We start from the raw sequence: 6,103 nt of genomic DNA on the forward strand, positions 1-6,103 counted from the left end.
GAAGGGAATCCTAAGCTATGAATGCACATGCCTCCCAACCGAGGTTCACCTAGCAAAGTGCGAAGTAGCTAGCAGATCCCCTCCCGCTTGTCGGCACGAAGGGAATCCTAAGCTATGAATGCATGCCATCCTCCCCAACCGAGGTTCACCCTAGCAAAGTGTGAAGTAGCTAGCAGCCACCCCTCCCTTGTGTCGGCACGAAGGGAATCCTAAGCTATGAATGCACATGCCCCCCCAACCGAGGTTCACCTAGCAAAGTGCGAAGTAGCATCCGCCCCCCCACACACACACTTCCAGTCGGCGGGCTAGAGAGGCATATATCTCACCAAGATGGATCATAAAACGGACAAAGAATAATCCAACTTGGTCGTACAACCTCTCTCTTGTTGTTGGTCAAAGTGATGGCCGTCCATGCAACCCCGGAGATGGGCTAGCTCGCCAATAATCACGCAAGTAGCTAGTCCCCGAAGACAACCACTGCATGTGTGTGGCCCAAACATATGTATGGAGAGGTGTGTTTTTGAGTAACAATGGAACAACTTTGATGTGGCACCGTGATTTCGAACTAGAAATCCCCACACTGAGTGAGGGTTAGGTTGAGGATGCATATGTATGTTACACCACACTTCAAGCCAACGACGGGGATTCATATATGCATGCATGCGTGCATAGTATATGAGCTCAAACTTAATTAGGTCTGAATCTCACCATGACCTATACTATGATAACACGAACCAAATGAAGAGTCCGCCATGGTGACCTATCTTGTTGTTGGTCAAGGTGATCATGGATGTCCATGCGGGCCCACGAATATATAGGCTTGTCGCTGATAACCACGCGAGGGAGTGTATTGTTCGAAGGCAACCACTACATGCATATGTATGGAGGTGATGCATGCATGCATGTTTGAATACACAACATTGATGTGGTGAGTGTGTCAAAAATCGTACACTAGCTCCCCACATAGAGCGAGATCGGTTCATGATGGTATCGTTGTACTAGCCACTTCGAATCGATGGGAGGGATTCATGTGTACACATGCATGTGTGTGTGCTCAAAGTGTATCATGCATGTCATCCCAGAGCAAAAGTAATAATCCCCTCCTAAGTAAAATTAACCTCTCTTGTTGTCAGGCAAAAAGAAGTGATGTACCAAGCGGGCCCACAGATGGAAAGCATCGATATCGCTGACAACCACTTAAGTGGGTGCGAGAGGACAACCACCATCGCTTTGCATGTGGGCCAAACATATATATGTTGAATACCCAAAATGCACAACTTTGATGTGCCACATGCCTCAAAAACCGTAAACCATGCACCCACACAGAGCGAGGTTCATATCAAGCGTACTACATATGATGGTCCCCTTCCCCCCTCTTCACCGCATACTATATGCTCCTGCCGTAATATATGTACCAAAAGAATCCTCATCAATGGGGAAATTAATTATCCTCTCCCGGTGTAGGTCAAAGTGATGCATGCATGCATGCATCGACGATGGCCTCGTTAGCCCACAGATGGAAGCATCACACGTGAGTATCCTAGCTCGGATATATATGCATGTGGCCCAAAAAGGTGTTGGGTGATGTTTGAATAACCAATTTCACAATTTTGATGTGGCACATGCCTCGGTAACCAAAAAGTCCCGACACTGAGTGAGGTGTACTTGTTCACGGATGCATACGTATAGTATATATGCTAGTCCCCTCCCATCTCTTCGACGCGTACTATATACCACCATAACACAAACAAAAAAGATTCTACCTTGCTAGTCAAATTAACCTCACTACCGGCTTTTCATCAAAGTGATGAACAACGACCTCGCGGGCCCACAGAAAGCGTCACACGCGAGTATCGAGTGTCGTATAGGACAACCATCGACTGCATGTGGCCAAAACATTTATGTATGAAAGGTTTGTGTAATGTTTTAAATAACGATTTCACGACTCTGATGTGGCACCAGCCTGCCTAACAAAATAGCCAACCCACATGGTGGCTCACAACTCGTAGTGTACTGCGAGCCACCCGCCACCCCCAGGCGCACACACCCACACACACACCGCAAATCCACCGCAACTACGATGCATGTTAAATTAATTATCCCACGGTGAACATACATGTTACCAAAGGAGGGACGTTTTAATTTCAAAAAAATCATAGATACCATTAAGACGTTTTAGTACATTGATTGATTTATTTTCTATGGGTATAATGTGCAAAAATCAAATTTGAGCTACATGCACACGTGACAGTGCACCTAAATGGATAGCAAAAACACATGTGTCTCACTGGGTGCATGTTTACTCCCCGTGCAACAAATTTCAAACATTGAGAATCTTGATTTTTAAATTCTAGTACATCCAAAACTTATTTGAAGTTCATGAAACTTATCGTGTTGTCATATGGACACCAATACAAAGTGGCATTGTACTTTTTTTTGTCAAATTTGAGACCAGTTTTGATGTAATCTTTATCTAATTATCGACGCGAGATTATTAATAATTGGGAACCAATATCCCAAACGGATTATTTATTCGAACCGTGAGCGTTAAACCAACAATGGATACGTGCCATGCTTCGGTTAAGCAATAAAGTGGCAGCATTAATCATCCAAACAGAAAAAGAATATACGTGCCGCCGCGCGACCCGTGTGGCGTGTGAGCAGGTGTGAGTTGACGGGATGCACGCATGCAGTCCGCCACGCAGGCAGACGGGGAGGCGTGCATGCAGGTGTGTGAATTGACGGAGGCGTTCTCACTGCACAGTGTCATCGGGAGGCATGCGAGTAGTTGTGTGAAACTTTGGTAGGCATGACAGCAGTCCGGTGCACAGGCTCACCAGGAGGCGAGCCATCGGTTTGACCGTCGCCCGCCTCTCTCCCACAACTCCCACTACTCCATATTAATGGTGCGCCCGAGCGGCCGCACCCCCATCCTCACTACGCACACGCAATCCTCTCTCTCCGCTTGCATCCTCGACGCCGCTCTCAGTCCTCAAAGCCGTCAGTGTATGAGGATGCCGCCGAAGTGCCCCATCGGAGGGAGTGGCGATGCAAGGGCTGCTAAAGCACCGGAGCACGGCATGGAGATGGAGACAGAGGTTGCCGTCACCGCCGGCGAGTTATCGCTGCACCCTGACGTCGTCGACGGCGTCGAGCTTCCATAGCCGGAGGCGGAGTTCCACACCAACTCCGACGACCACTCCGCCGATGACTCCGACGACCACTCCGGCGACGACTCCGACTCCGACGGACAGCTGGTTAGTCATCTATACCCATTTATGTTTCAAATAGATCATAGGGTTTCTCTGGTTACTCGTGTCCCCCCCCTTTTTGGAATAGAAATCATGTGGTTATGTTCTCCCAATCCATGAAATCTGAGTAAGTTTCGTTAGATCCGTGTAGTGTATTGATTGTTTGAATGGTACAGGTGATAAGTGACTAGTTGTTTCATCTATGCAAATGATTTCTGCTAGTAATCCGACTAGGGTTAGTGTTCGTGTTAATAATTCCTAGCCAAGACTTGACAATTGATTTTGAATGACCTACATATGTTTGTGCCATTATTTTCTTCAAGATTGGTCTGTACATAGATGAGTGTGCTTAAAAATCGAACCATAATCTCTGGATATGTATAAATAAATAGCCATAAATTCGTAATCCTACTTCATGGCATGTAATCAGTGATTTGATGCCAAATTTGTTTTACTATTTGTATAGGTGTTGTCTGACGATGTGGACAGCGAGGATGAAGATGCCCAGAGGAGGTACAAGAGGCGAATCCTGAGGGAGCTTTATGCAGGAATGCATAAAAGGCGTATTAGGACCTGGAACGACGGCTATGGATGCCCATTTTGCAACCACAAGATTCATGACGCGTATCTAAGTGTTCTGGCGCATGCCAGAGGACGGGCCGTTGGCTCCTTCAAGCAGAAGTATTCTCGCAGGGTGGTGCATGACGCGTACACTGAGTACCTGGAGAAGCTTCAGGATCGTGCCGGCCACATGTGAGATGAGATGTGGGATGGATCGAACTATGTACGCTTGACTATGCTTAATGACGGTTGAACTATGTACTTATGGTTGAACTATGCTTATGTACGTGTACGCTTATTATCTATGTCTGAGTATGTTAAATATTTCGCCAAATTTTGGTAAAAATTACAACGGGGGACCAATAAACCAGGACAAAGGTAGTACGTCAATCACACACGATTTCCAAAATTGGAACCGTGTGCAATGACTTTCATTTTGCCTGTGGAGTCAATCACACATGGTTCACTCTAGCAAACCGTCGCCCCAAAAATTCTTTGTGGGACAGAAAACCCTCACCACCCAATTCAAAAAAGAAAAAAGAAAACCCTCACCATCCCCACGTCACAAAAACCCTCACCCCGCCCGCCATCCCCTCGGCACCTCCGATACGTTCCCCATTCACACTTGCACAAGCTCCTCCGCGTATGCCATGGCACCGCCTATCGCAGCGGTAAACACTTAGCTCGATGCCTGTCGCCGCCGCCAGGCTGCCGGCAAAGCCCACCGCATTTCGCCACTTCCACTTGCTGCCGCCTATCACCATCAACTTTCTCGATGCTGGCCGCGGTCGACCCAGCTCCGCTTGGTTCGGGAATCTGCCGTATTAAGGGTTCTTTCTCATGGACAACAAGGTAACTAATTTAACGAGATATTATCTCATCTCTTATCCCAGTTCATCTGCCTCCTTTAATCACCCGACGGAAATCACCGTGCGTTCATTTTTATTCGAGCTGATTTGAGGGTTTTCTTTCATTCATAGAATGTACAGTGCACTGACACTTCAGGACTTTGCGACCGCCGCCAGAGATTCCATCTCATTGTACCAGATAACTTGAGGACGCGCACGGTATGTTCAATCTCACCCTAAATCGGTTGGCATGGCCTACTTTCTTGAACATATTCTAAATATTACTACATTTGGATAAAAGTTGCCACATGCACCATATACGTCAAAGGGGATTTCCCCCCCTCTTCTTTCTATATTAGGCAAATTAATGATATATTGTTCTTTCGATTACTCTCATTTTTCCATGACATCATGTTTACCCTATCTGTCTAATTATAGATTTTTGTCCTTCAATTTCAACTGCTGTACAGTTCTTTCAATTTGGGCCCATATTTGCATGTTACCATATTTTCTTTAATAATCCTACCATTTTCTGCAGGACATCCCTCGCTATGCAATAGATTATGTAGTGCACAATTTTTCCCTTTACATAGATCAAGGCTCCACGGATGTCATACTGCACACAAACCATGAATTTACAATCGTTGCTACTGTATGACTTGATGAACGTGGTGACTCCTATTTTGGCACTGGACTTTGGAATGAAATTGCAAAGTTTTATGTACTGAAAGGTGGCACTAAAATTGCACTGCACATAAAAGGGCCTGGTCATGAGATATATGCTAATTTCCCCGACAAAATCATCCGTCCAGACTTTGTTCGAAGTAAGTTTTATTTTCAACTATCTGCATATGTTGACTTACCGAGCAATGTCAAATGAATTGTGTAGTATTTAAGCAACCAATTGTTATTCCCTTTTCTTACTATATTCCTACCTAATAACTTCTATTTACCAATGCACTTTTCTATTGCCCTGTTTTAACTAAATATTCCCTGTACTCCCATTTCTATCAGAAAGCGTCGCTGACAAGGAGACTCCAGAGGTGGAGAAGGAAGCTGCCAACAAGTGGAGGTGGGGCGAGCTAGAACCGCAAGCGACTCCAGCAGGCCTAGACTTAATCATCAGCCTCCCCGATGATATGTTGAGAGTCATCATCTCCCTCCTCCCAATCAAATATGGGGCACGGACAACCCTCGTTTCCCGGCGGTGGCACCCCCTATGGAACTCCAGCCCTCTCAACCTCATCGACACCAACGAGCTCTGCCATGGCTATCGCAAAAGCTTGGATGCGTTCTCCAAGATCCTCGGCAGTCACCTTGGCCCAACCAAAGGCCTTAGAACGGGCAAGTTCCGCTCCAACGGCAAGGACCGAGCCAAGCTTGACGAGTGGTTCCGATCCCCTGCCCTAGATCAGCTCGAGGAGCTCACTTTTGATGATATGC

This window comes from Triticum aestivum, chromosome 5B (genome assembly GCF_018294505.1).
Source record: "Triticum aestivum cultivar Chinese Spring chromosome 5B, IWGSC CS RefSeq v2.1, whole genome shotgun sequence".
Classification (NCBI taxonomy): Eukaryota; Viridiplantae; Streptophyta; class Magnoliopsida; order Poales; family Poaceae; genus Triticum; species Triticum aestivum.